The sequence below is a fragment of the Pinus tabuliformis genome, chromosome 2_2, assembly GCF_031772625.1.
Source record: "Pinus tabuliformis cultivar Carrire ecotype Pingquan chromosome 2_2, CPIR1, whole genome shotgun sequence".
Lineage (NCBI taxonomy): Eukaryota > Viridiplantae > Streptophyta > Pinopsida > Pinales > Pinaceae > Pinus > Pinus tabuliformis.
Genome location: NC_142300.1, coordinates 599,690,489 through 599,717,702, shown reverse-complemented (window position 1 = coordinate 599,717,702; position 27,214 = coordinate 599,690,489). Strand labels below are relative to the sequence as shown.

Below are 27,214 nucleotides of genomic sequence, written 5' to 3'. Positions count from 1 at the left end.
TTCTAATGTGAAATTGTATGATGTGCTTATTTATTTAATTGAATTCTTCATAATGTTTATATTTTAAGTTGAAAGTGTATTATGTTTGTTAATTTGAAATTGTATGTTGTGTTGAGTAGCTGCAATTCTTTGAAATGATTTTCACTTCATGCTTTGAAAATTTGTAGGTGGTTTTCATAATGCTTGTATTCTGAGTTGAAGTTGTATTACATTTGTTAATTTGAGTTTTTCTTATTTCAAATTGTATGTTGCTTTGAGTATTTGAAATTATTTGTATATGCATGTTGGTGGTTTGGACATAGATGCATGTGTGTTTTGAAATTGTGTATGTATGTGACTCCAATAATGTTTCTTTATTTGTTATAGATTAAATTTAGATATGTATATTTATTAGCTTTATATTTTATTAGTGCATGTTTATTTTTTGTATTTTATTATTGTAGTTATTATTGTTACTATATAATAATATAAGTAGTGTGTATTTATATTAAATTATTATAGATTAATTATATGAAGTTTTAAGATTGGTTATAGTAGTAGTTGTTTATTTATATGCATATATATTTTTATGAATGTATGTTTTTTGAATGAGATTGTTCTTTAGGTTATATTGTTGAAGTATTTATTTATTTAAAATATATTAAATAAAAATATATTTATATATCTAATTTTATAAATATTATTTTCTCACTTATTTTTTTTTATCTTTTATATATTTTTTTGATTTATTTTTCTTACTTCCATATGGATGTTATATTATTTTAATTTTTTTAATAAATATCACAAACATAAAAACTTGATATGAATAATAATATAACAAACTTCTAATAAAATTTATAAAATAATCGAAATAATACCTATAATAAGTTTTTAATAAATTAAAAAAATATATATATGGTTAACATATTTTATTTTCAAATCAATATATTAAAAAAATTCACACTTTCTCTAACCACCAAATTAATAAGATTATTATTTTCAACCATTTTAACAATATATTAAAAAAATCACATTCATCTCATAAATCAATATAATAAAATTATTTTGGCATGTTGATATGTTAACAACCCCATATCAACAATGCATACTTTTTGGGGCAAATTAGCTTCCAACTTCTTGGTAGTAGAGATGTTTAATATCTCGAAGCAAAGAGAAGCTTTTTTATTTTTAATACAAATGAAAATACAACTTTAATGAACAATATGTGCAATAAACCTACTTCAATAAATATTAATAAACAATTTTAATGAACAATAATGTTTTAAACATAAACTTGGATAAATAAATATTAAAGAACAACTTTAATGAATAATATATAGAACCATAAACCTAGATAAAAAAATAAATAAAAAATAAAAATAAAAACTATATATATATATATATATATTAAAGAACAATTTTAATGAATAATTTCAATGAACAACAACCTAAAGTATATATATATATAAACAACTTTGAACAATAATGCACCAAACATAGATAGAATAAAAAAAAATATTAAAGAACTTCAATAAAAATATGACATAAACCTATATAAATAAATATATTAAAAAACAACTTTAATAAACAATAATGCATTAAAGAACTACTTTAATGAATAGTATGTACCAACCATAAATCTAGATAAACGAGTATAAATTCATCTTAAAAACAGATCCAAACATACATAAAAAAAGAAATAATAAAGAACAACTTTAATGAACAACATTGTACCAAACATTGATAAATAAATATTGAAGAACAACTTTAATGGAAGATACCTCATAAATCTAGATAAATAAATATATTTAAAAACAATTTTAATAAACAATAATGTGCCAAACCTGATAGATAAATAAATATTAAAGAACTACTTTAGTGAACAATTCTAGAAAACCAACATAAATTCATCTTAAATATGGATCTAACATGAGTCGAGAGCGTTTCGATTTTTTTGTACGAATTATTTAAATTTTAATTTTTAGATTTTTTTTTTTTTTTTTTTTATTTTGTGCAACATGAGCAAAATTTCAACTCTATGAACTAATCTTTATAAGAAAAACTAATAAAATAAAATATGAAAAATAAAATAAAATTCTCTATATTTGAAATTAAATATAGATGTGATTTTTTCTACTTAAATATATTGTTTCATTTATGAATAAAATTCAATAGATGTATTGTTAAAACTATTTTTTTAATCTATTAGATTTAAAAAAAAAAATAATCTTGTTCAACATGAGCAAAATTTCAACTTTATGAACAAATCTTCATAAGAAAAACTAATAAAATAAAATACAAAAAATAAAATAAAATTCTCTATATTTAAAATTAAATATACTTGTGATCTTTTCTACTTAAATATATTGTTTCATTTATGAATAAAATTCAAGAGATTTATTGTTAAAATTATTTTTGTAATCTATCATTAATGTATATTATTCAACATATATTGATTTCTAGTGACATTTTTTTTGAAATTTCTCTTTTTATAACCATCAATTTTAAAGGTTAATTCTCTTTATTCTATCTTATTGTTTTTCAAACAATTTACTTGTAATATTTCTATATGGTTAATTTCCAACTTAATATCAAACTTTATAATATTTTAGTTGAACGTAATGCTCAACCATGCCTAAATCAAATTTTCAAAGTTTTGTCTATTATTATTTGTTGCACCCACTCCATATTTGTAGTTCAACGTCACAAATCATTAAATTTGAAAAGAATTCCTGTGATCCAAATTATTGACATGATAAACAAAATTCAATTCAATTCAATATTTTAATTTATTTTCCAGTTTTTATTCTCCTTTTTAAGTAGATAATTCATACCATTAGAAGTTGTTCTTCAAATAAACATGAAATTTCTTCTAATTTACAACTAATAAATCAAGGAAAACATTCCTTAGATTTTCTCGTAAAATATTCTTCAAACAAAAAAATTAATAATACATTTTTAATATAATCATCATATTAATTATTTAATATTTACAATTTATTTTTAATATTTTTTCATTAATTTTATTTTACTAATTAAAAATAAACCTATCAAAATATTTCAATCATTGTCCTTACTAAAATCCAATTTCATGACATTTCATCCCATAATTTCATATATAATCATAATTAAAACAAACTTATTTTATTTTATCAATTAAAAGTACACCTATTATATAATTTCAAGATTTTTTAATATATTATCAAATATGTTTATTTGTAAAAATAAATTTCAAACATTTATATTATAATCAAAACTAACATTAGTATCATTTTAATAATATAATTCCCAGATTAATACAATGTCATTAAAATTAAAACGATTACACATTCAATTTTTTAATTTTAACAAATTTGCCTCAACGAACTTCAAATTTCAAGTACAAAAGTACAACCACAATATAGATGGAGTCATATTGTAAGTCTCATGGATCAAAGAACAAGTCTCAAAGTCATAAGTCATTATTGATTGATTAGAACTTTTGAGGGATCAAAACTTATATAAAAAACTTATATAAAACATAGTTTAATAACATAATATTTTCCTGCATTATAGATCAACCAATTCAAATTAAAACTTCTATTCCATTTTATAATTAAAATGGAAACTATATACACCATTTAATATTATAATTATCATACCCAAAGCTATATACACCATTAAAATATTTAACAAATTATCAAAGGAACCTAAACAGTAATTAAATGAATTATAAAAAATAAAGATTTATTAAAAAAAATAAAAAAACAAACTCAAAAATATAAAGTGAGATAATATGAGAGATAATCTACACTAAAAGTACAAAAGTACAACCACAATATAGATGGAGTCATATTGTAAGTCTCATGGATCAAAGAACAAGTCTCAAAGTCATAAGTCATTATTGATTGATTAGAACTTCTGAGGGATCAAAACTTATATAAAAAACTTATATAAAACATAGATTTTTCTTCCCTCATCTCCGTAATAACATAATATTTTCCTGCATTATAGATCAACCAATTCAAATTAAAACTTCTATTCCATTTTATAATTAAAATAGAAACTATATACACCATTAAATATTATAATTATCATACTCAAAGCTATATACACCATTAAAATATTTAACAAATTATCAAAGGAACCTAAACAGTAATTAAGTGAATTAAAAAAAATATATATTTATTAAAAAAAAATAAAAAAACAAACTCAAAAATATAAAGTGAGATAATATGAGAGATAATCTACACTAAAAAAATAATAATCTACAAGATTACTGAAGGCTCTTGAAAAATTTGTTTCAAAGTTGTAATCCACCTAATTACTTCAACATTGTTCCTATTCATTACATCATAGTCACCATTGTTCCTAAGTTAGTGATCTAACTCTGGATTTAAGGTGTGTGAGCTTTGCACCCATTCTAACCAAAGATTTCTGGCTAAATTTCTTCTCATTTTAGTTCCTTGACCCAACACTCAACCCATATGCATGAAATCATGCTCGAGGCCCTTCGAATATTGACATTTCAATTGAAAAAATTACCCACCTAACTTGCCTTTGTATACGTGGGATTTCTAGGGGCTCCCAATGAAGTTGTGGCTTTTTTCCCTAGTGTAGATTGCATCCCCTCTAAGTGATTTTCCCACCCTCGACTTCAATATGGAGTTTGCATTAAGGTTTATTTGTGTCTAAAGACCACCAGGCATTTGTGTTCATTAAAGTTCGTAATTGGGTCAAAGCAAACAAGTTCAATACATTATGTATCCCGCATTTTACTTTCCCTCTCAAATCATGGACCATCGCATATGTGACCATTTATGACCTAGGTTGACCAAGAGGTCACCTTGCCCACCCAAACCTCTCCTACCTACAAAGCTCCCTAGGCAATGAGTATGTGGTGTCTAGGCTGAAATGTTTTTGAAAAATAAAGGTATAGTGCAACAAAACCCTCACCCCAAAGACAACTACCCCTTAGTCATTCCTCAACGAAAATAGCCAGTGTCCTTTTGGTGCCATGAATCAAGGAGTTAGTGAGTGGAGAAGAGAACACACTCTCTAGCAACCCACCCACATAAAGTGGGTTAAATTTGTTAGGGGCCCACTGGAAGCAATGACAAGATTACAACTATTTCCATACAAAGCAAAGATTACAAGTAATCCTTTATAAAGTGACCCCATGGGATTTCTAGGATTTGAACGACCTTAACAAAAAAATACGTTGCAAGAAGCACTCAACAAGTGCAATTCCATTTAGTGAAAATTGGGGGCAAACCTACAAAAGCTTTGAAGGTTTTTCTTCCTAAGGAAGCTAGTGAGAATATTTCTAACTAAAAGACACCCTCAATATTCAAGCAAGAAACCCTCTACTGTGCCCCCTTAGTCCAAACCCTAGTAGTAGGAGTTGAAGCTCTTAGATATTTACTAAGCTATAAGGTGAATTTGGGTGCAATTCAAGGCACAGAGTGCACAAGTCATTTGACCTTACCTTGATCGAGTAGAGTGGCCCTTCACATTTATGTGGTGTTGTTATGAATCATTTGCCGACCTTTACATTTGTTCTTTTTCTGCTTCATGGGTTATATACGTCTATAAATCTTCTTGGAGATGATTTAAGGGTTTGGCACATCCTTTATGATCAAGTAGAGTGGCCTTTCAATCTAAGAATTCTTCTTGCTCTAGGGTCTGACTTATCAATAGCGTTGAAAGACTACTCCATGCCTTATCGTGTCTTACCGTTAAGATATGTTCTTCAAAGTAGGTCGGAATTCTCCAATATATCTAAATAAGGTGCCCCTTGCCCCTAATGCTGGCGGTTAAAGCTCTTAGCTATCTCTACCTCTAAGGTGAATTTGGGATACATTCAAGGAATCCTCTTCCCAAACTAGAGGCTAGGTAATTAGTCAAAGGCCGCACTAATGGTGTCACTTTACTAACAACCTCAAGAGGCTAGGTAATTGGTCAAAGGCCATAATGATGATGTCGTTTATATTAACAATCTCAAAGGACCAAATTTCTAAGGCTCATACCATGGAGAGTCTAGAGACCTATGTGGTCTCAAGATAGAGAATTCGATGGGATAAAACATAGCCAATGGCCTTTGTTGGCCTAGTTAGCCTCTTTGTTGCACTTTATTAGTGTAGCTTCACAAGAAATTCTTCCTTTGCACTAGCATGTAGTTGCATTAATTCACTATGAATAAAAAAAAAATCATGCATATGTTCAAACCACTTATAGTTGAACTTCCATTTTGTGAATTAATGCAACAACATAAATTCACTACTATTAATCATTTCTATTTATTGTGCCCCTCTTGGCTTACTATTTAATAGTGGTCCCCCTACTAGTTTGTTACTATTATATGCTCATTATTTTTGATGTAATCAATTGTACTTGCCCTAATTACATAATTCGCCAACTTGCTATCTCTATCTCAATTACTCACGCCCCTCTTGGCTTTACTATTTAATAGTGGCCCCCCTACTAGTTTGTTACTATTATATGCTCATGATCTTTGATGTAATCAATTATAACTTCCACCCCAACTTACTTCACTTGTTCCCCTCTTAGTTACTTGTCCATACATGAAATTAGTTGTCACCCTACTAATTGTTGATAAAGGGATCTTCTTTTCATGGATATGAGATCCCATGAGATCTTTCATTGAAAATGTGAGCCATAATAATAAGAACATAGTTATAGCATATACCCAATCATCGCCACTCAACAACGTAACTAACATACCACATGTTATCAACTCATATCCATATTGTGATCGATATATAAATGGCACACAATGCATGTTATCAAAGCATGTCATCATAGGTATTATATCAACATCATTTCATGATCAAAATAGAACAATTATCACAAGCTAATAAAGAATATAACTTGTACATAATTATAAACCAACCACTAGCCCCAAGAGTTAGCTTAATCGATCAAGTCGGGGCCTCGCCAGATGGGAGGTCACAGGGTCAATTCCCGAAAGTTCTTGGGGTCAGGTTTGTGATGGCCAAAAGGTTTGATCCCCGCCAATCAACCTAGTCTAATCAACCGTGGACATAGCGGCCACCCAGTGACCAAGGGTGGTCGTGAACCACACAGGAAGCAAAAAAAAAAAAAAATTATAAACCAACCACAATGGGTCATGCATGTGTTATTCACAATGATATGGCAGAGAAACAAATCATCACAACATCATGTCCATCAATTCAAAAATAATATGAAATCATCACATACTACTAATTCCATACCAAAGCAAAGATTACAAGTAATCTTCAAAAAGTGACCCCATGTGATTTCTAGGGTTTGAATGGCCCTAACAAAAAAATACATTGCAAGAACTCAACGAGTGCAATTCCATTCTGTAAAAAATGGTGACCAACCTACAAAAGATTTCAAGGTTCTGCTTCGGAAGCCAATGAGAATATTCTACCTAAAAAGCCACCCTCAATCTTCAAGCAAGAAACCCTCTAGTGTGCCCCTTGGTGCAAATCCTCGTGGTGGCAGTTGAAGCTCTTAGATATTTATTAAGCTACAAGGTGAATTTGGGTCCAATTCAAGGCATGGAGAGCACATCATTCGACCTTACCTTGATTTAGAAAGTTTATGGTCGAGTAGAATAGCCCTTCACATTTATGTGGTGTTGTTATGAATCATTTATTGGCCTTTACATTTGTTCTTTTTTTTGCTTCATGACTTGCACGTCTATAAATCTTCTTGGCACATCTTTTATGATCAAGTAGAGTGGCCCTTCACTCTAGGAATTCTTCCTGCTCTAGGGTTCGACTTATTAATAACATTGAAACATTACTTCATGATTTATCATGTGTGTCTTACCATTAAGATATGATCTTCAAAGTAGGTTGGAAATTTCAAATATATCTGACAAAGGTTTTCCCCAACGTTGGTGCTTAAAGCTCTTAGCTATAAGGTGAATTTGGGTGTTATTTGAGGAACCCTCTTCCTAAGCTACTGGCTAGGTAATTGGTTAAAGGCCATATTGATGGTGTCTCTTTATTGACAATCTCAAGAGGTTAAGTAATTGGTTAGAGGCCATATTGACAGTGACGCTATATTAATAATCTCAGAGGATCAAATTTCTAAGGCTCGTACCATGGAGGGTCTAGAGACCTTCTATGTAGCCTCAAGATAAAGAATTCAAAGGATAGCCATTGGCCTTTGTTGACCTAGTTAGCCTCTGTGTTGCACTTTACTAGTGTAGCTTCACAAGAACCAACAAAAAAAATAAAGTGCATGTTCACACCACTTATAGTTTAACTCCCATTTTGTAAATTAATGCAACAACGTGGTGGTAATGCAACAACGTGGTGGTTCACTACCATTATTCATTTATATTTATTGTGCCCCCTCTTGGTTTGCTATTTCACCAGTGGTCCCCCTACTAGTATGTTACTATTATAAATGCTCATGATATTTGATGTAATCAAAGGTTGGTGCTCATGAGAAACTATATATATAGACAACGAATTGGAAATGATAGATCAAATCATGAAGAAAACACTTATGAAGCAAGATTCAAAAGATTGGACAATTGTGTAGAAAATTTGCTTAGAATGAAAATTAAATTGATCAAGTCAATAGAAGAATTGGTGATGATTTAAAAAAAAGTGAAGCCAATGTTCCTACGTCCTAGAGGAAAATAAAGAAGAAGAAGAGCCTCCATAAAGGCAAGAGGACACAGAGCGAGAAAATTTCGAGGGAATAAGGACATTTAAGAAACATCCACCCTTTAAAACATGGTTGAAATTTAAGTTGTATGCTTATAAATAGAAATAGAGTAAATCACTGAACAACTGGAGATGTAGAACCACATCACTATGGAGATAAGAAAAAAAATTACATAACATATCGAAGATCTCTAAGTTCCATTAATATGGTGGGCCACCCATGTGGAGTCTTCAAAGAAAAAAAGATGGCTACCAATCACCAATTGGGAAAATTTAAATCCATGATGAGAAGAAATTTCTACACAATATGTCATGAGCACAAGTAGAAAATAAAATGTTGGAGATGTATAAGCACATCACTATGGAGATAAGAAAAAAATTACATATACCAGATTGAAGATCTCTAAGTTACATTAATATGGTGGGCCACCCATGCGAAGTCTTCAAAGAAAAAATGATGGCTACTAATCACCAATTGGGAAAATTCAAATCCATGATGAGAAGAAATTTCTACACAACAGGTCATGAGCACAAGTAGAAAATAAAATGGCAATTTCATAAAAAACAAGGTCAAAACATCCAAGAATACACAACCAATTTCCTTCACATGGACATGGGGTATCTACATCAAGTCCCGTATATGTTAGCTAGATATATTTGAGGATTGAAATTCCTAAGGAGGCAGATCAGTCATAATTCTTGCCCAGAGGATTTTGATGATGCTTCCATGAAAACAAGCTACACAGAGAATCAAAATAAGCAAAAGTTTGGAGCGATAGGCAATTTCAAAACAATATTTTTCGAAGGCATACACTTCAAGCATCCAAATACCCAAAACACCATTGCAAATATTGTAGCATTGATGGACATTGGAAGCTCCATTAGCAAGCAATGATCACTCAAGATTAAAGTGAAGAAATTGAATGCAATTTAGAGGTGTAAAATTGGCATGTTTGGCCTTGAAATGAACCCCAAATATGTAAGTATTAAAAATGAGCATGGATAAATAAAATCAGGCAAGTATGTGAAAAGGACTTAATCATAAGCAAAAGCAAATCAATCTTGAAAAAGAAATAGAAATTTGCTAGCAAAGAGCAAGAAAAATCTCCCAGTGAACAAAAATCAGCCTTACAGGTGCAAAAAGAACGAGGAAAAGTCTTCCTACTGAAGATTAAGATCAGAGGTTATCAACTCTTATTGATCCCATTTATTAGAAATATCTAATTTCCAAATCATTGGTGCAACAACTTGGCTTGGAGACTCATGCCTATCTTCAGATATGTTTATCATATGACAGTGATAAATAAATATAAGTTCAGATTTGCTGCTATTTCTGAGTATATCAATAAAATCAAATGTGATGTGCCATTAGTCATAATTCTGTTTTATGATGCTTCCAAGAAAACAAGCTATATAGAATTGGGGGGTGCCATTGGATCAAGATAAGCAATTTCGAAAACAAATTACAATCACATATTTTTGGAAGGCAAGAAAAAACATGTGCGCGCTTTTCAAGCGTGTAGAGACTCAAAACATCATTGTGAGCATTGTAGCATTGATGGATATAAAAATATGACATGTTGGAAGGTCCATCCTCGTACCCATCTAAAAAATAAAAACAAAGAAGAAATTTTAAGCAATTTAGAGTGGGCCTAAAACCAACCCCATATATGCAAAATAAATAAATAAGCAATTGCAAGCATGAAAAATCAGCTATTGCTAAAGAAAAAACAGTCATGTATGAGCAAGAAAAACTATGAACAAGCCAAAAAAAAAACAATGTTGAAAAAGAAAAATAAATCAGCTAGTAATGACCAAGATAAATCTACAATCACCAATTGATAAAGTCAAAAAGTAAGGGAAACAGAAAAAAGAATTGAAGAGGAAAGACAAAGAGTCTTCTTACCAAACGCTTGAATCATCAACTCTTATTACTGAAGGCATCGACTCTTGTTGATCACAATTTTGAGAAAAAAATGATTTCCAAATCATTTGTGCAACAACTTGGCTTGGAGACTCATGCCTATCCTTGAGCACACACCTTGGATTGGTTGATCAAAGACACCAATATGCAAGTGACAAAGAAATGTGAGTTCAGATTTTCTATTATTTCCAGGTATACTGATGAAAACAAATGTGATGTTGTGCCATTAGTCATAATTCTTCTACAAGGAATTTAGATGATGCTTCTATGAGAAAGTATATGGAGATGACAAATAAGCAAAACATATGAAGCAATTTTGAAGAAAAAAATACAATTAAAAATAAATAAATTAGAAGACAAGAAAATGCATTTGCAACATCTCATGCATGTAGAGACCCAAAACATCATTACAAGCACTACATCATCAACGAACTCAGAAAGGAGAAATTAAAAACAAATATGTGAAGCCAGGAATGACTGCTCAAGTTGAAGGTGAAGAAATCGAATGCAATTTAGAGGTGTAAAATTGGCATGCCCAGCCCCAAAATCAAAGCTTAATATGCAAAAAAACGGTTGCAAGTATAAAAAAATCAGTCATGTATGTGCAGCAAATGGATCCAACCACAAGAAAAAGCAAATCAGTCTTGAAAGAGCAACGCAAATCATGTAGCAATGAGCAAGAGAAATCTGCCCAATGGTGAACAAAAATCAGCCTTACCGATGGAAAAAGAAGGGAAAGAAAAAATTGAAGAGGAAAGAGAAAGACTTTTCCTACCAAAGATTCAGATCACAAATAAGGTGTCCACTCTTTGATCCCATTTCTAAGATAATTTGATTTCCAAATAATTGGTGCAACAACTTAGCTTGGAGTCTCATGCCCATTCTCAAACATATCCATTGGATTCAAAAATCAAAGACACCAATATGCGAGTGACAAAGAAATACATGTTCATATTTGCTATTACTTAAGTATATTGATGAAATTGAATGTCCGGTTGTGTCATTAGGTGCCAATCAAGCCAGAAGGTGGTAACTGCGAGTAAAAAGTTCTTTTAATGGTGTTGACATCCAAACGAGGAAGCATCAAAGGAAAATTGTTGAAAGGACATGAGCATAGATCAAGATGCTTCAAGGTATGTTAGTGCAGCCACACTTTGCAATATAAGCAAACCAACGACCTCCCTATTGGGATTGTATACAACGTTACACCTTCCTTCTAGAACACAAAACACATTTCCATGGATTTCTTGGGAGATTTGCCAAGGACAAAGAGTGAAAATGACTATTTTATAGTGGCAATGGATAGATTCAGCAAGTGTTTGCTCTTACTCATTGTAAGAAGAGCATCAAAGGCCAAAAGACAACTGAAAAGTTCCTTGAGAAGGTATGGATTCAAATCCACTCATTCCATACCCAAGTAAATGGATACACAATACTTGTTCATTTATTGAGGGGATATAATCACAAGCATCCCAAAACATGGGATGAAAAGCTTACATTCAACGTGAATACAATAGGGTAGTTCAATCATCTACTCACATGAGACCATTTGAAGTTTGTTGTCAATTCCTTAATCACCAATTGACATGGCAAGACAAGGAAATTAATGTTACAAATATATGAAATTATCTCTCACAATGAAAATGATATATTGGGCAACACTTTTCAGTGAAGAAATTCAAAAATATAAATTTAACGTAGAAATCACAAAGACGAAATTCATAAACCAAATAAATACAAGTAAATTTACTATATTCATAAATTAGAAAAATACAATATTAATTACTACGCTCATTATTGATATTCTTGCATAATGAAGATAAAGATTATCGTGAATTGGGTGATCATTGAGACCATAATTAGAGAGAGGAGTTATTAGCTCTTCTCATTGTTTTGTTTAAATATAAACTTCTCGAGCTAATATGGCCTCCACTAAAAAATACATCACCATTTTGTCAATCTAGATAATGGAGAATCAAGGCTCCTCAAAATTTTGTTCCAAAGATGTAATTCATTTAAGAGTGGGCTCCACCATTTTGAATTACTTCAATGGAAGGGTGCTTGCCATATCGTTGATTCAACACTAGATTCGTGTGGGGGCTTTGCACCCATCATCGCTCTAACCAAAGATTTCTTCCTATTTTAGTTCAACGACTCAATACTCAACCCATATGCATGAGATTGCATGAAATCGTGTTTGAGGCCCACAAACTATTGATTTTTCAATTGAAAAAGTTGCCCACCTACCTTGCCTAGCATAGGTGGATTTCCCATGCCTTTTGATGAAGTTATGGCTTGCCCTAGAGCAGATAGAATCCCCTCTAATGGAAGTTATCTAGCATCAGCGTTAGTGATTTTCCCACCCTCTGCCTCAATATGAGGCAATGTTAGCAAAACCAGATAGTTCACCAAACAAGTAGACCCCCAACCAGTCAAAATTGGACGAGAACCAATAAAAAAACCAAACCAAAATTCCGGTTGGCCAAAGAATATATAAAATATTCAAAATTTAAAGAAAAATGTATGTATTCATGTGCATCCATATGAATCCAAACCATTTATGCACAAATATGAAAAAGTTCTCAATTATATAAGGGTGCATATAACGAAAATAATATTGAGTGCAATCCATCTCTCAACCAAATAGGATGGCCTCTAGCATCCAAAAAAAGACATGCTACAACAAATACCGACATATCATCAAAATCATTGCATTAAGATAAAGAGAGACAAAGCTTAAAATATCAAGTCAAAACGATTATTAAATGAACCTAAAACATTGAAAATGGGTAATGTGGACATTCACTAATCAATAATAGTGGGATATTAAAACTAAAATTGTAACCATTATCTAAAATAGTCTTATTTCACACATGTCATCGTTTATCCCAACATCTATTTTCGCTCTCAAATCATGGATCACCATAGATGTGACCATTTATGACATAGGTCAACCAAGAGGCGGCTTTGCCTTCCCAAACCTCTTCCACCCCAAAGCTCCTAGGCAATGAAAATAGATGTATCTCATACAAGTATTTCCAAGAGGGTATCTACTTATGCAAATCTTCATTAAGTGTATCCTATGCTTTTTCTAAATGTTCACTTTATTAATTAATAAAGTGAACATTTTTTAATTAAAGTGAAATTTAATTAATAAAGTGATTAAAGTAGGTCACTTAATGATTTAATTAAAAGAGACTCATTGACTTCAAAATTAGATCTTAACCATTGAAGATTAGGTTTTTGGCTTATGCCAAAGTCATAAGAGAAAAGTTATAAAAGAAAGGGGGCAAACGACAAAGACACACAAAGAGCATTCATTTCACAAGTCACATGAGTGAAGAAAAAAATCAAAGATCTGATTTTCAGCCATTAGCAAGGAGTTTTAGCAGTAGTTCAACAAAAAGAAGACATCCAATCAATAGCAAGGAGAATTTCAGTCGTACAACCCAGCAAAGGAGGACGTATAGTCATTTGTACGGATTCGTAGAGTCATTTGTAGGGATTGAAGAGTAGGCCAAACAAATTGCAACGCAGACCATGCATTTCGTGTAGATATGCCTTGATTTCTGTGCAAACTGAAATTTTTCCAAGTTTATTATTTGTTTGTTAATTTCTCAGAGCCATTTTCCTTGTAAGGGAGCTCTTGTAAAAGTTCTAAAGATATTTTGAATGATGAACTGGTCTAGAAGAGTAGAAATAATTGTGCATAATGTGATTGCTTTTCTTGTTTTCAATGATGCACTGATCTAGAAGAGAAAAAATAATTGTGCATTGTGTGTGATTGCGTTTCTCATTTTCCACTAAATGCAAGAGTTAATAATTCCAACTAGATCTGATCTATTTGCTTAGATAGTTGGTTTTAGGATAATTTAACATGGTGTTAGAGGTTTTGTTCTGAGAGAAAAGTAGATCTATTATTTTCCAAGATACTTCAACAAGCTTGAGAGACAGAGCTCAGGACAGCCATTTTTGTAACCAATGTGAAAGTTGAGGATCAACTTGATGCGGTTTCGAATTTCTTGCCATGGAAGGAAAGAATCTCAGTGATCTTGATGGAGCAATACTTGTGGGAAGTTGTCCAACCCTCCTGCTCCAACATAGACCTTAGGGAGCACGCAAACACCAACAATAGTAGACCCTATAATGCAGGCAACATGGGATAGGGACATAACGGAAAAGAGGGTGATCCTTTACGCTATTAAGGATCATCTAATTCTACATGTTGCAAAAAAATCAAATATAAGGACATTTGATTTTGTAGTATTAATTTTTTCAAAGTGATAACATGAGTCAAAAAATGATTCTCAAAACTACGCTCAGAATGCAAAATGAACCCCTCCAACAATGTGACCAATTGCCTTACGAGAATCACACAAATCCATGACCAGCTTGCAATTATTGGAGGATGTACTAGATACAGAGCTAGTGAATGTTGCTCTGAATGGGTTCACCAAGGCTCGGGAACCATTCATCATGGGCATTTGTGCCCAAAAGTATCTTCCCAAGTGGGAGAGACTTTCCAATGAATACATCCAAGAGGATACTCGTAAAGAGTCCACAAACAACAAGCGAAGAGGAGCAACAAATGAAAACTTGTGTTGAAATTTGATCCCTTAGGCTTTGATTTTTGGCCTAGGGAAAAGTGTCCAAAAGAATTTAATTTTTCTCCTAAAGTGACTTTGTAATTTTTTTATAAAGTTAAATCTAATTTAAAAGTGACTTTAAGTGATAAAATTATTAAGTCTAATTTTAAAGTGACTTTTATAAAGCCAATGAAAAAATTAGAAAGGAAAAGTGACTTTGGAAATAAATGACTAAGTGGATCTTTATTAAAGTGGGGTGAATTAAAAAATAAAAAGTGATATTCATGAGCATTTAATCTCAGCCTTAGATCTCAATCTATTTCAACCATTGGATTTAGGGATCACCCAAAAGTCACTTGGGGTTAGATTAAAGGAGAAAAATGAGGAAAAGGTCATTCATTCTTTCATGAGCAGATTGGGAGAAGGAGAGCAAGAGAGCAAGAAAGATTTCTAAGCAGGGAGGAGAAGGAGACAGCAGCTTGGCACACATTCCAAGGCAGCAGTTGAGCAGATTTGTACAGTTGGTTCAGCACATAGTAAAAGGCATATTCTAGCATGATTTTCAAGGAGTGGTTTGCACAAAAATCGAAGAGCAGTTTGCTGATTTTTCGGCACGCAAAGCAAGGGCCGTACAACGCATTTATTGCAGGTCGTACAACGCATTTATTGCAGTCCGTACAGTGCATTTAATGATGGCCGTACAACAACATTTAATGTTGAAAGTGGGCACGAAAATCGAGGAGGCCGTACAACATTTATTGCTGTCCTGTTTGCTGTAATTTCCAGTTTGCTGTGAGGCATGGGAAAAGAGATAAGTTGTAAATTTGCTTGCTGATTTTTTGCTGAATATTTCTCACTGTGAAAAAGGCATTTTCAGAAATAAAGAAGAGCTCTCGAACTGGTTTTCCCCAAGAGTTGTAGGGGGTTTTTCCAGGGTCACATTGACCAAAAATCTCAGTGTTTAAATGTGTTTTAATGGCTGTTTATTACTGCTGATTTTTATTTCTGCAATTTCCAACATTCTGTAAAATTTCCAGAATTTGTGTTTTCAGCAAATTTATTTTTTCCAGCTTATTAAATGTATGGTTATGGGAAAGAGCATTTAACTATATGGGAGAAATAAGGAGAAACTGAAAACCGGGGTGGGAAATGAAAATTTTCTACATGGTATCAGAGCTTGAGTGATGAAGGACAGTTTGGGACAGCAAAAGGAATAAATTACAGCTGCTGATTTTTCACTCAGAAAATTCCAGCAAGCTGATTTTTTCATAAACAACAGTTTTATCTTTACTACAGCAGTGCTATTTTTCAGTTTTAGAATAGCAGGATGTCATTGGGATTGAGGGTGGAGGATAGGTTGGATGGGCATACAAATTACAGCGTTTGGAAGGAGAGAATGCAGAGTATATTTGAGGAGGCAGAAGTCTGGGATATCATGGTGCATACCACACAGAACCCTGTTGTTGTGCGTACTGATGCTACTCAGTTGACAACTTATAATAAGAAGAACAATAAGGGTAAGAGGCTGATTCTAAACGGAATCAAAGACCATTGCATTCCTCATGTGAGTGGAAAGAGCAATGCCCATGAGATGTGGACAGCATTGTCCAATCTCTACCAGAGTACCAATGAGAACCGGAAGATGGTCCTAAAGGAGACGTTGAAGAACATTAAAATGGGTAATGATAGTGCAGCTGGATATCTCACAAAGATTACTAATGTGAGAGATGAGTTGGCAGCGATTGGAGAGGCCATTCCACCCACTGAGTTGGTGCGGATTGCAGTGAATGGCCTCCCCCGTTCATGGTTGAACTTTGCTAATGGGGTTTGTGCACGTGAGACCCTTCCCACATGGGAGAGGTTTTGGGATTATTGCATTCAGACAGAGATCAGGAAAGGTCAGCTTGGGGCAGCCAAGCCAGTTGAGCAGGATGAGGATGTAGCACTGGTGGCAGGAGGCAAGAGAGGCAAAGGGAAGAAACAGGCTTCCACAAGCAGTGGTGGGGACAAAGGCAAGGGTAAAGGTAAACAGGGGAACACACACAAGGACACTATGCAGTTGTGTGTCCGGAGAAGAAGAAGAAGAAGGGGAAGAACCAGGACGTGGCAGCGTCAGCAGAGATTGAGGACTTTGCAGGTCGTTTTGACCGGGAGTTTGCGTTCACTACGTGTGAGACCTCTAGTGCAGGATCACCTGCCACACAGGTTCAGAGGGAGCATGCTTTTCCCTCAATTAGCAGAGCATCTTCAGGTATCTGGTATGTGGACAATGGGGCTTCACGTCACATGACAGGAGTCTATGAGTTTCTCAAAGCTTTCAAAGTGTGGCACTGATATAGAAGTAGTACTCTGTGATGACAAAGTTGTTAGAGCAGTCGAGGTGGGGACACTGACATTTCAAAGGGAGTCCAAACCTCCCTTGAAAGTGTCAGGGGTTCTTTATGTGCCAGGGATTAGGAAGAACCTCATATCCGTCTCAGCTTTGGAGGACAGAGGATATGAGGTATTGTTCGGGGGAGGACAGGTGTTGATGTATCCCAGGGGCACTCCAGCTGATTCAGCTAGGTGTACAAGTTTGCATTCCAGACCCTTTTGGCATTGAGCAGTAGTACCGACAACAAAGCTAGCAGTTCTGAGCTGTGTGAGATTTGGCAACACAGGATGGGACATATGTATCATGGAGCCTTGAGGACATTGCGAGAGATCACTACAGGTGTGCCACATTTCAGTACTGATCACTTTGATACTTGCAGAGGTTGTGCGATGGGCAAGTTTGCCAAATCCCCTTTTCCCAGCAGTGACAGCAGAGCGACTGGGATACTTGATTTGATTCATTCTGATGTAAGTGGTCAGATGTCTCATGTTTCCTTGAGTGGATATGAGTACTATGTTTTATTCCTTGATGATCACTCCAGGAGGACCTGGATTTATTTCTTGAAGACCCAGAGTGAGGTCTTCAAGCGGTTTCAGGAGTTCAGAGCTCTTGTGGAGACACAGACAGGTCGAAAGATCAAGTGCCTGAGGTCGGACAATGGAGGAGAGTACACCCTTGGAGAGTTTGTTGACTATTGTGCGGAGGCAGACATTAGGAGGGAGTTCATTGTTCCTTACAACCCCCAGCAGAACGGGGTTGCAAAGAGGAAGAACAGATCCATCATAGGGGCTGCCAAAGCCATGTAACATGATCAGGGGTTGCCATTGTTCTTGTGGGTAGAGGCTTGCAACACAGCTGTTTACTTGCAGAACAGGAGTCTGCATCGTGCCTTGGGGCACATGACTCCGGAGAAGGCTTTCTTTGGGAAGAAGCCTGATATTGGTCATCTTCATATCTTTGGATGCATTACATACTCCTATATACCCAAGGAGAAGAGGACCAAACTAGAGCCCACCGCAGAGAAAGGTATCTTTGTGGGCTACAGTGAGACCTCAAAGGCCTTTCTGATTTACATTCCTGCATAGAGGAGAGTTGTTATCAGACGGGATGCAAAGTTCAAGGAGGACAAGGCCTTTAGGAGGTCACCGGAGTTAGAGTATCTGGATCAGCCAGACCCTCAGCAACAGTTGAGTTAGTCGCAGGGATCCAGTGGGCAGGGATCAGGAGGATCAGGAGGTACATCTATGAGGATGTCAGGTCCGTCAGTGAGCAGTGGCTCACCAAGCCAGAGGGGTGGTGCTCTGGGCAGCATGCAGAGCAGTTCACTAGGGAGTCCACTGACGGACAGTTCACACGGTACCTCAGCTTCTACAGGTTCAGGTGCAGGCAGGAGGACAGCAGACAAAGAGTTAGGAGTTCAGGCTCCTGATGATGATGAGGAGGAGGAGTTTCATTCTCCGGTGGGAGAAGTGCGCTCAGGGAAGAGGAAGCCCAAGTGGCTTCAGGACACCTTGAGAGATGCCTCATCTGTTGCTGAGCCGAAGAGGCCGGTCAGAGAGAGTAGACCACCTGAGAGGTTTTGTAGCTATATGGCGATGGTTACCAGCATCCTTGACTCTGAGCCTTCTAGCTATGAGGAGGCAGCTAGCCAGCAGGTCTGGAGAGAGGCCATGCAGGAGGAGTATTCTTCTATCATGAAGAATGATGTTTGGGAGGTGGTGCCGAGGCCTGAGGGCAAATCCGTGGTTACTTCCAGATGCCTTTACAAGGTAAAGCATGCTGCAGATGGCAGCATTGAGAAATTCAAAGCAAGGTTTGTGGCTAGAGGGTTCTCCCAGGTAGAGGGAGTTGATTATGAGGAGACCTTCGCTTCCGTGGCTCGATATACTTCGATCCGCTCCATTATATCGATAGCAGCAGAGATGGGTTGGAAGATCCACCAGATGGATCTGAAGATTGCATTTCTCAATGGCTTCATACAGGAGGAGGTGTACATTGAGCAGCCACAGGGCTTTGAGGTGCATGGGAAGGAGTCCCATGTGTGCAGACTAAAGAAGGCCCTTTATGGCCTGAAGCAAGCTCCCAGAGCTTGGTACTCCAGGATAGATACATATTTGCAGGGGATGGGTTTCACAAAGAGTGAGGTAGATCCGAACCTTTACTTTATTGTGATTGGTGAGGAGCCTCTCATTCTGGTGTTGTATGTTGATGACTTGGTCATTACAGGTGCAAAGAGACTCATAGAGCACTGCAAGAGAGATCTTGCGACGGAGTTTGAGATGAAGGACATCGGCTTGATGCATTACTTTTTGGGCTTGGAGGTGTGGCAGGAGGAGGGGCATTTCTTCCTGGGGCAGGGGAAGTATATTGTGGACATCCTTAGCAGATTCCACATGGAGGATTGTAGACCCATGTTGACACCGATGATCACCAACTGGAAGAAGCTTCATGCTTCGGATTCCGAGATTGGTTCCTTGATGTATTTGGTCAACACTAGACCAGATATCTGTTTTTCAGTCAACACGATGAGTCAGTTTATGTGTGAGCCTAGGAAGGTTCACTGGGTGGCTGCAAAACACATTTTGCGGTACTTGTAGGGGACAGTGGATTATGGTCTGGACTACAGGCAGGGGGATGGAGTGAGATTGGTAGGATACACTGATTCTGATTGGGCAGGTTGTGCTTTTGATAGGAAGAGCACTTCAGGGTGCTGTTTTGGGTTGGGTTCAGCAGTAGTGTCATGGTTCAGCCGGAAGCAGCAGTCAGTAGCACTGAGTTCAGCGGAAGCAGAGTATATGGCAGCCAGTCTAGCTAGTTGTGAGGCTATCTGGCTTCGCAAAATGTTGTTTGGCTTATTTGGTCAGCCGTTGAGACCTCAGTGATTTACTGTGATAATCAGAGTTGCATTAAACTCACGGAGAATCCAATATTTCATGATAGGTTAAAGCATATCGGGATCATATATCATTTCATCAGAGACTATGTTCAGAAGGGAGCTGTGAAGCTTGAGTATATTTCCAGTGATGGGCAGGTTGCAGATATTCTTACCAAAGCCTTACCACGGGGCAAGCATGTCTACTTCAGAGACAAGATGGGTGTGGTGAGGAACACCTTCCTCGGTAAGAGGGAGTGTTGAAATTTGGTACCGGAGGACAGGTGGTTCCCTTAGGCTTTGATCTTTGGCCTAGGGAAAAGTGTCCAAAAGAATTTAATTTTTCTCCTAAAGTGACTTTGTAATTTTTTTATGAAGTTAAAAAAGGGACTTTAAGTGATAAAGTTATTAAGTCTAATTTTAAAGTGACTTTTATAAAGTCAATGAAAGAATTAGAAAGGAAAAGTGACTTTGGAAATAAATGACTAAGTGGGTCTTTATTAAAGTGGGGGTGAATTAAAAAATAAAAAGTGAGATTTAAATGAGCATTTAATCTCAGCCTTAGATCTCAATCTATTTCAGCCATTGGATTTAGGGATCACCCAAAAGTCACTTGGATCACCCAAAAGTCACTTGGGGTTAGATTAAAGGAGGAAAAGGAGGAAAAGGTCATTCATTCTTTCATGAGCAGATTGGGAGAAGGAGAGCAAGAGAGCAAGAGAGATTTCTGAGCAGGGAGGAGAAGGAGACAGCAGCTTGGCACACATTCCAAGGCAGCAGTTGAGCAAATTTGTACCGCTGGTTCAGCACACAGTAAAAGGCAAATTCTGGCACGATTTTCGAGGAGTGGTTTGCACAAAAATCGAGAAGCAGTTTGCTGATTTTTTGTGCACGCAAAACGAAGGCCGTACAACAGCATTTAATGCTGAAAGTGGGCACGAAAATCGAGGAGGCCGTACAACATTTATTGCTGTCATGTTTGCTGTAATTTTCAGTTTGTTGTGAGGCATGGGAAAAGAGATAAGTTGTAAATTTGCTTGCTGATTTTTTGTTGAATATTTCTCACTGTGAAAAGACATTTTCAGAAATAAATAAGAGCTCTCGCACTGGTTTTCCCCAAGAGTTGTAGGGGGTTTTTCCAGGGTCACATTGACCAAAAATCTCAGTGTTTAAATGTGTTTTAGTGGCTGTTTATTACTGCTGATTTTTATTTCTGCAATTTCCAGCATTCTGTAAAATTTCCAGAATTTGTATTTTCAGCAAATTTATTTGGGAAAGGGCATTTAACTATATGGGAGAAATAAGGAGAAACTGAAAACTGGGGTACGAAATGAGAAATTTCTACAACTTGGTCCTGGTCAGTGAGATGAAGACGACCAAAGGGAAACTTTTCATCAAAAGGGTGACAATTGTTGAAGAATGTAACTAGTGTCAGTCTTCATAATTGTATTTCATTCATGATGTATTGAATTTGTCAAAAGAAAGAAAAAGAAATTTTATTATAAATAAAATTGACTTAAAGTATGCAATAGATGGCAATGTGGAAAAATACAAAGCTAGATTTGTTGCTCGTGGATTCTCTTAAAAATAGGGAGTAGACTACAATGAGACTTTTGCTCCCATAGTCAGATACTCCTCTATTTGAGCAGTTCTTTCGACAACTTTTGAGATGGGATGGAGCATCCACCAGATCGATGTGAAGAAATCTACATTGAGCAGCCACAAGGGTTTGAGGCCCATGTAGAAATAACTCGAAATTTGCAACTAATAGTGAATTTGAACTGAAAACAATAGACACAAATTTCTTCTACTCAATCCGTGGGAAAACATACAATAAAAACACATGCAATCAATCACAATGAACATAGTTTTTACTGGGGAACCCAACTGGGAAAAACCCATCCTCTGCTATGTCGCTTAATATCTGATTGCATTGACTAACATTGATCCTTCTGTTACTGAATATTGTAGGCCCTTGTAGCAAGGGTAATGATCCATGAGAATAGTATACTACAACTGTTGTTGCTCTCCTATGGACCTTGCCCAAATATTTGCAAATCTGGGACTAAGGCTCTACATCGCCCCACCTCACTCCTAGAGGTGTAGCTACATGCAAGGTGAAATCTACCTCTAGCTTGTAGAGATTTTTAACTCGAACACCAATTTGTTTTACTTTTCCAGTAGCAACATGCTTTAGATAAGATTTCCCCCTACAGAACACCACATCATATCCTCTGTCCTCAAGTACAGCTATAAAAACTAGATTTTTCTTCATGCCAGGCACGTACATTACATTCTTGAGGTGAAGATGAGAGCCTGACTCCCTCTTAAAGGTGATAGTGTCAATCCCTTTGGTACTATATCTCCCATCATCTCCAAGCTCTATGTGCAATTGTAGGTCTTTCTCCTCTAGGTTGCTGAAGAACTCCTTATTTCTTGTCATATGATATGAAGCACCAGAGTCTAGGTACCACTTGTTGAGAAATCTGGGGCATAGCAATTAAGTGACTTCTCTTCTATTAGTAACTGCTTGTGAGTGCTTTTTACTTCTATAGATTAGGATCTTCTTTTACTTAGGTTATTAGTGTTCTTCTTCCACAAACAGCTACGAATGTATAAACCATAAAAAGACAAGAGACACAAAATATAGGCTATCATCCAGGGCCAAAACCTGTCACTCTTGAGAGGAAAACCCAAACAAAATCTTCTTCTTATAGAGATTCTAATTGACATATACCAAGACCAAGACCCTTGACCTATTTTCCACTCCAAGACTAAGACACAAGATCCTTAGTCAACGACAGTCAACCTTTTGCTCCTTCCTCCTTCTTGGCTTCTTCTTCAACCTTGGCTTCTTCTTCATAGGGCACCGACCATCCATCACTCTCATACATGGGTCAGCCATGTCATCATCAGAAAGTGATCCATCAATCCATATATGGCCTTCCTTCATGCCATGTTACTTTCTTCCTGCTATGTTTCCTTAAGGATCTTTCATCCTACTACATGTGCATCAATTGTGGAAGACATCCATAGATCTTCCCTCGGCAACCTTGCATAAACCCATCCAGATATTTGTTCAAAAAGTAAAGGAATGAACATTAAAATCAACGTTACCTTTGTGATGGTCTTTCATCATGACATTTTCTAGTTTGCGTCATCATCCTGCATACATATCGACACATCTCCCAAAGATATATATTGTTAAGGGTCTCTTTCTTTTCAGACTCCATCAGAGTCTTCATATCTTCGATGGAGATATCCTAGTCAAATCTTCTTGGTCTTTCGGATGTTGATTGCCCTTAACATGGTTGCATATTCTATGATCTCCTCCTTTCTTCACACATTTCATTCCCAAGAACTTCCAATCAAAATTCCTCAATTATAGTCAATGTTACCTTTGTGATGGTCTTTCATCATAACATTTTCTAGTTTGCGTCATCATCTTGCATACATATCGACACATCTCCCAAAGATATATATTGTTAAGGGTCTCTTTCTTTTCAGACTCCATCAGAGTCTTCATATCTTCCATGGAGATATCCTAGTCAAATCTTCTTATCTTTCAGAAGATTTGACATGGTTGCATATTCTATGATCTCTTCCTTTCTTCACACATTTCATTCCCAGGAACTTCCAGTCAGAATTCCTCAATTATAGTCAACCACCTCATATTACATATGAGGACATATTGTGTTGATTTTAATGAATGTGTGACCCATGCATTTCTACATTCCTTCGAAGGAGGAGATCCTTCCTTTGATTATGCTCTCACGATAGAGCATTGATCCATGTTACCTGCAACCATATGACATGACTCTTCAATATAGACTGTAAGCATACATACCTCTTTTTCCTTTGGGTCATCCAGACTTCCTACAACAACTTCCTTGATTGAAAGAGCTTCAATCCCTTGATTTGCTTCTCCTTTTATGTCATCATACCATCATCCATGAATTCCACAAGTTTGGAATTCTTGATGAAACACTTGCTTCCCCTCATGATCGGTGAACCTTTCAATGTAGATTCCATCAGAGAATCTTGAGGATCTAAAGTATCCCCATCAGAAGATGTTTCCTTTTGACAGATGTATGACAAACCTTGTACTAGATGACCTTGCCACTTATGTTTTCAATGAGATTCCCAAGAGCTATATCCTTGACTTCCATAGATTCTAACCATCTTTCATGCTTCTCTATGATGTCTCGAGCTCTTGATTTCAATGCTTCCATGATGCCTTGATGCATCCCATTATTTTACTTAGTGAATCATGATAGCCATATCTTACAACAAAAGACTTAGGAACTTGAAAAGAATTTATGTGAGAAAGACTATCTCAATGGTGGATATCTATTACTTCCTCCTTCTTCGACTTCTTCCTTTCAACTTCCTCCACTTCCTCGGTGATGGAATCTTCTCTTCTTCTTTTGTTATTGTCCTTATTGAGCTTAGAACAATCTCTTCTATATTGCCCAAATTCTTGACACCCATATCATTGTATTTTAGCCATGTTCTTCTTCTTTTTCTGAGGACCAAACTTTCCAAATTTCCCCTTTTTTTTAGTCATAGCAGCAGATGCTTGATTTTGCTCACTTGCTCCCACATCAAATTTGGCCTTTAGTCTAGATTCTCCAATTTTGCATAGTGACCATCGATCCTGGAATGGAGTGGCTTTTTTCTTCCCACAAATACTTGAAGTGAAGTTACACCACTCTTCTGGTAGTGCATTTAATACAACTGTAGTAATTTCTTTGTCAGTCATGACTTCTCCTAGATCTTGTAGTTGATCTCGGATTTCAGATATCCTCATAAAGCATGAGGCTATTCCATCTTCCCTTGACATCCTCAATTTGTAGATTTCTTGCCTTATTGATAAACTTCTCCAGCAGTGCTTACAAAATACAACTCTACAAGTTTGTCATAGATTTCTTTTGAAGTTTCGAGTTTGGATACATATGGGATGAGGGGATCATTGATGGATTCTATGACAATCCTTTGGGTCCTGACTTCCCCTTTCATATACTTCGCAAGAGCTTGAGCATCTTCCTTTCTTGGTTTAGTGATAGATCCTTTGACCTGATCCATAACCTCATTTTCAATGAGGTTCAAATCTGTCCTTTTCTTCCATGCAAGATAGTTTGAAGCCCCAACCAATTTGTTTTTGTCCTTGGAAAAAGACATTTTGACAGATTCAAATGTGGACATAAATATACTTACTTGATAGGATGCTCCTCCTTCTTGTTGCTTTCTTGATGTTGATGATTATATAGAGGATAGAAAACTTCTATTTATTGAAGATAATTTTCTTCAATAATGATCCTTGGTCTCACAGAGAGGGAGATCCCTTTTGATGGTGAAGTCTTGTTGATGAGGATCAATGATGACCTCTTGATGATGTCTTCAGTGGGAAGAATAAAGGGTTTTGATGCTTTCTTGTATATCTTGACTTCACTTCAATATCCTTCAAATTGTTCTGATGTCCTTCTAGAGATTTGATCCTTTGAGTGTCCCTTTATAAGATGCCCTTCCTTGACTTTGTCACCTTAGCTCTAATACCATGTTGAGAAATCTGGGCATCGCAATTAGGCGATTTCTCTTCTATTAGTAACTGCTTGTGAGTGTTTTTTCCTTCTATAGATTAGGATCTTCTTTTACTTACGTTATTATTGTACTTCTTCATCAAATAGCTACCAATGCATAAACCATAAAGAGACAAGAGACACAAAATATAGGCTATTATCCAGCGCCAAACCCTGTCACTCTCGAGAGGAAAACCCAAAAAATATTCTTCTTATGGAGATTCCAATTAACAAATACCAAGACCAAGACCCTTGACCTATTTTCCACTCCAAGACCAAGACACAGGATCCTTAGTCAACAATAGTCAACCTTCTGTTCCTTCCTCCTTCTCGGCTTCTTCTTCAACCTTGGCTTCCTTCTTGCTTCAAACCTTCGGCCTTCTTGAATTATGTCTGTAATCCTTGACCTTAATTCAGGACCTTCTTTACTACCCCTTCTTCCACTTCGGCTCTCTAGGAGGGTTGCACTTCTCCTCGGCATCCACTGCTGCAATAGAGTTCTTTGTACTTCTCCTCAGCTTCCACAGCTGCAATAGAATTCTCTGTACTTCTCCTCGGCTTCCACTACTCCAACATAATTCTCCTCGACCTTATTGCAACGGATTCCTTTGAACATATAGAGTTTTCAACCCTTAAAACAGACCCAAAAAGTTCCTTAAGAAATTCGCTCTTCCTTCTTGTTACTTGCTGGTTGGGAGGCTTTTCCTTTCACCCTTTCGCACTTCTAACTGTAGACTTGCACTTCTCTGAATTTTCCAATGATTTGAAATGAGGTCGAGTTTCCTATTTATAGTGGTTTCCTCCTCAAATTAGTCGGACTTGAAGAGGGTGAGTCGACATGTCTATTGGAGGAGATAATCAATTCCACTTTGAAGTCGACTTGAGGTTACTGGTTGTGCTTGGTCTTAGAGGGCTACTTGACATTTCCATTGAAACATATGCAAATATAATATGTCCAAGAAGGGCCCTTCATACATGGCATAGACTCAAATTGACTTGTATGACTAGAAGACAAATCCTAAAGGCTCACAATGGGAGACATGACTAAAACTAAAATTCCTTGCTCATGAAACCCATGAGACAAGCATTAATAATAATTTAGTTTTTCTTCTTTTCATCAATTACATAAAATCATATTTCCATATGTCATTACGAAGACCGAACCTAGTTACATTTTTCAACACCACTCACTCCCTCTTAATGTGCTTTCCATTCACGTACTGAGGGT

General features: G+C 35.8%; 1 protein-coding gene across 13 annotated transcripts in view; it reads right to left on the bottom strand.

The window, feature by feature from the left end:
- The window catches only part of LOC149194083 (uncharacterized), a 306,574-nt gene that overhangs the window by 188,933 nt on the left and 90,427 nt on the right, over positions 1 to 27,214 (bottom strand). For 2 of the 13 annotated variants that reach the window (XM_089405015.1, XM_089405021.1), the window contains exon 5: positions 3,809 to 3,961. The exons of 7 other annotated variants lie outside the window; for them this stretch is intronic. The gene's annotated coding sequence lies outside the window, so the exon portion shown is untranslated. Of the gene's footprint in view, positions 1 to 3,781; positions 3,962 to 27,214 lie in introns of those variants that run through there. 4 more of the 13 variants (XM_089405022.1, XM_089405014.1, XM_089405020.1 and 1 more) reach the window with 4 other exon arrangements.